This window comes from Theobroma cacao, chromosome 3, assembly GCF_000208745.1.
Source record: "Theobroma cacao cultivar B97-61/B2 chromosome 3, Criollo_cocoa_genome_V2, whole genome shotgun sequence".
Lineage (NCBI taxonomy): Eukaryota > Viridiplantae > Streptophyta > Magnoliopsida > Malvales > Malvaceae > Theobroma > Theobroma cacao.
Window position 1 is genome coordinate 23,016,465 of NC_030852.1, and position 5,895 is coordinate 23,022,359.

Consider the following 5,895-nt stretch of genomic DNA (forward strand, 5'->3'; position numbering starts at 1 on the left):
TTTTTTTTTTTTTGTTTCATGAACTTTCCAATTTGTTTTCTTCCAATTTGGCCGACACCCCCATTTTTCTTTCCTTCTCCATTTTATTCCACATGGTCGGCCTCCCTCCATCAAACAAATCAAATAGTCTTTTGACTCTTTTTATTGACCACATGGGCGGCTGCCCATGTTGGTCTATCTTTATCTATATATTTTTTTTATATATACTATTATTATTTTACTATATGTTCATTTTATTTCTCTCATTAATTTCACTACATATCCTTCAATCTTTATATTTCAAATTCAATCCTTTTAATACGACTAAAAATTTCAATTTTCATCTATCTTCATTCCTCTGTACGTGTACTACCAAATTATCAAAATTGCACTTCAACGCGGTATTACCATAATATTTAAATACTCACTTATCCGCGTTGGCTCGACTTAGCAAAACACGCGTATTTCACTTTCGTCGCTCATTTCCAAAAATTTATTTGTATTTCTTCTCCCCCACTTGGATCAACCATATGATCCTTCTGCATGACTGATTTTGATTTCGACATCCGGTTAATATTAATATTTTAATATTATTTTATTAATAAAATATTATTTTATTCTAAAAATTTCCTCTTGTCTCCTTGGTACCTAAAATACCTTATTATGCCTCAATTGACTTTTGAATCACCTTTTATCTCACAAATTCTCTTTCGATAAAAATATTATTATTTTTTTATTATTTCCTCACGTGCGAAATATTTTATCCTGAACTATTCCTTTCATCTTTCATCACTTTTAAACATTATAATGGACCTCAATTTGCATCCGATCAACTTTATTAATCACTGTTTCAAAATATGGGGTATCACAAGGGCATGGTAAACCCCGTTATATTTTACCTTAGTATGAAAGGCGCGGAGGATATTTCCTATGGTATATTTAGAGTTCACTTCACGCCGAACCACCACGTGAGGGTGAAACTTAGCCAACGCCAAGGAACGGCTACGTTTTTAAACATAAAACTTGTTTTATGTGTATATATCGTTTTAACAGACTTGGCAGACTCGGTTGGATGCCCAAGCCAAGGTGTCATCGAGTACGAGTTTTGGCATGAGCCAAGTTTGAAGAAAGTCATAAGCCTTACTGATTGTTCTTGATGAAATGTAATTGTTTTATATGAATTGAAATGAGTTTTGAATGTTATGAATTATATTATGATGATGATTTAATTGTCTCCATTTACTCGGTTTTAGATGTTATAGATGAACTTTTGCTTACTCACTGGGTTTATAAAAACTCACCTTTTCCTTTCACCCATTTCAGGCTCAAGATAGTCTGTAGACAGCCGATTTTGTCGAGGATTGCTTTTGGATCTGCATCTTTAGAAATCGAAGGTCTACAGTCTTGCATATTTTCGGTTATATCGGGGCCCACATGTCATTATAGAATATTTTGTATACCTGGCTGTGTGTGCCACTATATGTATGAATTTATTTTGTTTTTACGCTATAAAAATTATTTACGCAGAGTTCTATAAATATTGTTTTATAAGAAAATGGAATATTTTATTTAATATTTTTATTTAGTTTGATTAGCCATAATTTCATTATAAAGGGATGATTAAGATTACTAAAATTATTTTTAGATAAGAAATGTATATTTTTTGATCATATGCTATATTTTTACTAGGTTTCAAAATTTTTGGGTAAAAATGACCAAAATACCCTTGTGTGGCAAAAATTATTTTTTGTTCGTTTTGATTTAAAAATAGTTTATATTCCCTTAAAACATGATATTTAGTAACTATTGCTCACAGGGGAGATGTATAACTGATGCGAGAGCCTTGCGAGGTTTCGGTTGACATTTCGGGTAATAAATGTCTATCGAGACATCGCGACGGATGTCACGGGCTCGAAGGGAGTACCAGATCATGACACATTGATTAGTATGTTAGTTCAGAATCGGAATGAATTTTGAAACATGGTGAAGTTAGTCAAAAATCAAGTTCATTGTAATGCTTTGGTGTATTAGATTATTGGAAGTGTAATGAATATATTTGGAGTTGAATCAGATGTTTTGGTTAAATCAATGGTGTATAGTTCGAATTAGGTCGAATACAAATTCCTTTTGATCACAATTGAACCTACGTAGAATACCATATTTAAGTGACTATCTAAACATTTCTCATTCAACTTCATGCATTCATATAGAGTCTGAAATAGTTTTATAACAGTTTGACACAAATGTATTTAATTACGTATCGTGTATTATGGATAGGTGTTGAACCCCCCGATAAGGGCAAAGATATCATGCCGGAGGACTGAGAATAGGAGTACTTCTACCACTCCAAATTCCCATTATAGTGAGTAATCAGATGTTCATCTTAATTATCTAAAGTGGTTTATACTTGTTTTATGATTTTAAAGAATAAGGCACTTAATTTGCAAATTATTATGTTTTACATTTTAAATGTTGGTTAAATGAATGAGATTTATAAATTATTCTGAAACTAAATGTTGATTTTCGAAATAGAGCAAGTGAAGGCTATACATTCGTATTATATATATATACATGATTTGAAATGATGGCTTATGAAATTGTGATAGCATGAATGGCTGAAATTGTGGTTTTGTAAATTATATAAATTGCTTTGTCTTACATTGACAGGCTAGATAGTATTAAATTAGCCATGTCATGCTGTCGAAATGTTTATTGATTTGGTGGGTTATTTGTTTAGCTTACTGCAGTGGGCGGGTTTCCGTGGACCAACCTATTAGAGAGGCACGGTAAACCCCGTTATATTTACCTTAGTACGAGAGGCGCGGAAGGTATCTCCTAAGGTAAAGTTTAGAGTTCACTTCACGCCGAACCACCACATGAAAGTGAAACTCAACCAACGCCAAGGAATGACTATGTTTTTAAACATGAAAACATGTTTTATGTGTATATGTCTTTTTAACTACCTTGGCGGACTCAGTTGGATGCCTGGCACAAGGCATCATCGAGTACTAATTTTTGGCACGAGCCAAGTTTTTAAGAAAGTCATAAGCCTTGTTGATTATTTTTGATGAAATGTAATTGATTTATATCGGTTGAAATGAGATTTGATGTTATGAATCATATTATACTGAGATGTTTTAAATTGTCTCCATTTACTCAACTTTAGATGTTATAGATGAAATTTGCTTACTCACTGGGTTTATAAAAACTCACCCTTTCTTTTCAGCCATTTCAGGCTCAGGGCAGTCTGTAGACCACTGATTATGTCGAGGGTTTGCTTTTGGATTTGCACCCTTAGAAATCGCAGGTCTATAGTCTTGTTTATTTTGTTATTTTTGGGGCCACATGTCATTGTAGAATATTTTTGTATACCTGGTTTAGTGTGCTATTATATATATGAATTTATTTTGCTTTTTCACTACAAAAATTATTTACACAGAGTTTTATAAATATTGTTTTATAAGAAAATGGAATATTTTATTTAATATTTTTATTTAATTTGAATAGCTATAATTTCATTTTAAATTGATGAATTAGACAACGGAACTTATTTTTAGACATGAAATCGATGTGTATTACTCGTATATCATATTTTTACCAAGGTTCAAAAATTTTGGGTAAAATAACCAAAATACCCCTATGTAGTTGAAATTACTTTTTGATTGTTTTTGATTGTCTTTAAAACATGGTATTTAATAAATGTTGCTCACAGGGGAGAAGTAAAACTGATGCGAAAGCCTTGCGAGGTTTCGATTGGCATTCCGGGTAATGAATGTCAATCCAGACATCGCGACGGTTGTCACGGGCTCGATGGGAATTTTGAGTCATGACAGAATGGGAGTGTCGTCAGCCAGCCACATTGTTTGAAAGAAAAATAAATGGGAGAAAGAAGAAATGGCATTTTAGTCTTTTCATATTTTTTTGTTAACGATGTTTACACTTTTGGGGTAAGCTATCCATTTCGAAAACTAATGGACCCATGTGGAATTATGACTAAAAGTTAGGGGTGAAAGTATTTTACCATAGTATTTAATATTGGTTGTCCAATTGCAAACCTTATACTACGAACCTTCATAACCTTCTAATGACAAAAAGTGAAATCACCATTTTACCTTTTATGTCAATTTTGTCCTATAATCTCATATTTCATCCAATTGGTGATCCAATACTTTAGATCTAATCTTTTAAGTTTCAAGATGTGATGAGCAATTAACTCATCAATCCACTAGGCCCAAATTAATCACCAATCTTCCTAAAATCACTAGAAATGATGTTAATGTTATGAACTTTGCTTTTTTTATACATGTTTCCTATTACTTACCTCGATTATAATCCCAACATGCAGAGTCTAGATCAACGCTACATGATAATCATGCCCATGGCATATCAAAGATTATAAGGAGACAAAACACAAGTTCATTATCTATCAAGATTATGTGTCACGACCCGGCACTCCGTTCTAGCTAGTGACAACCGCCGCGAAGTCTCGATAAATATTCATTACCTGGTATGTCAACCGAAACCTCGCAAGGCTCTTGCATCAGTTTTCCACTTCCCCTGTGAGCAATAGTTACTAAATATCGAGTTTTAAGAGAATATAAACTATTTTATATCGAAAACAATCAAAATAAAATTTTGACCACACATGGGTATTTTGGTTATTTTTACCTTAAAATTTCGAAACCTGATAAAAATACAACGTATGGTAGAAAGATATCCATTTTTTATTAAAAATAAATTTTTGTAATCTAAATCATCCATTTGGAGTGAAAAGTTGGCTAATTAGACTAAATAAAAATATTCGATAATATATTCTATTTTCTTATAAAACAATTTTTATAGAACTATGCATAAATAGTTTTTGTAGCGTGAGAACAAAATAAATTCATACACATAGTGATACAGTAAACCAGGTATTCAAAATTATCTTACAATGGCATATGGGCCCCGAGATAACCAAAAGTGTGCAAGAAGGTAGACCTACGATTTTCAAGGAAGTAAGTCCAAAAGAAATCCTTGATGAAATCTACTGCCTACAGACTATCCTGAACCTAAAATGGTTAAAAAGAAAGGGTGAGTTTTCATAAACTCAGTGAGTAAACAAAGTCCATCATTAACTTTTAAAGTCGAGTAAATTGAGACAGTTAACTTTTCATCATACCATAATCCACAACATTTTGTACTTGTTTCAAATCATATATATATAACAACACATTTCATTATAATACACATCTCGACTTATAATTTTCTCAAAAACTTGGTTTGTGCCAAAAATCATACTCGGTGATACCTTGGCCGAGGCATTCAACTGGGTCTGCCAAGTTTTTAAGTTAACAACTACTCATAAAAACATAATTTAGCCATCCCTTGGCGTTGATGGAGTTCATCCTCAAGTGGTGGTTCAATGTGAAGTGAACTTTATCGTACCTTAGGAGATATCCTCCGCGCCTCTCATACTAAGGTAAATATAATGGGGTTTACTGTGCCCCTCTAATAGGTTGGTCCACGGAAACCTGCCTACTGCAGTGGCTAACTAAATAACCCACCAATCAATAAAATTTTGACAACATAACGTGGCTAACATAATACTACCCAGCCTATCAAAGGAAAACAACAGTTTATATATTTCACAACTCAAAAACCCAACCACATATGTCATCACGTATCAGTTCATAAATCATCAATTCCAAACATTGGTACGTAAACTTAAATATATAGGCAACATCAAAGGTTGGTCTCCACATACTCTCATTTTCAAAAACATTATTGAATTGTAAAATAATTCATAAACCTTATTCCTTAAATCGATTACTAGTCATAGAACATAAAATTCATTTAGGTTCAATATTCTTAAAATCATAAAATCGATTGTAAAAATACTTTAGATAGATAAGATGAACAGTGGTTACTCACTTT

The 5,895-nt window shown here is 32.5% G+C and overlaps 1 long non-coding RNA gene across 1 annotated transcript; it reads left to right on the plus strand.

The window, feature by feature from the left end:
• LOC108661310 lies at positions 1,303-2,755 on the plus strand. Its single transcript, XR_001927067.1, has 3 exons — positions 1,303-1,373; positions 2,257-2,341; positions 2,717-2,755. It is a non-coding gene; the product is annotated as an uncharacterized LOC108661310 (long non-coding RNA).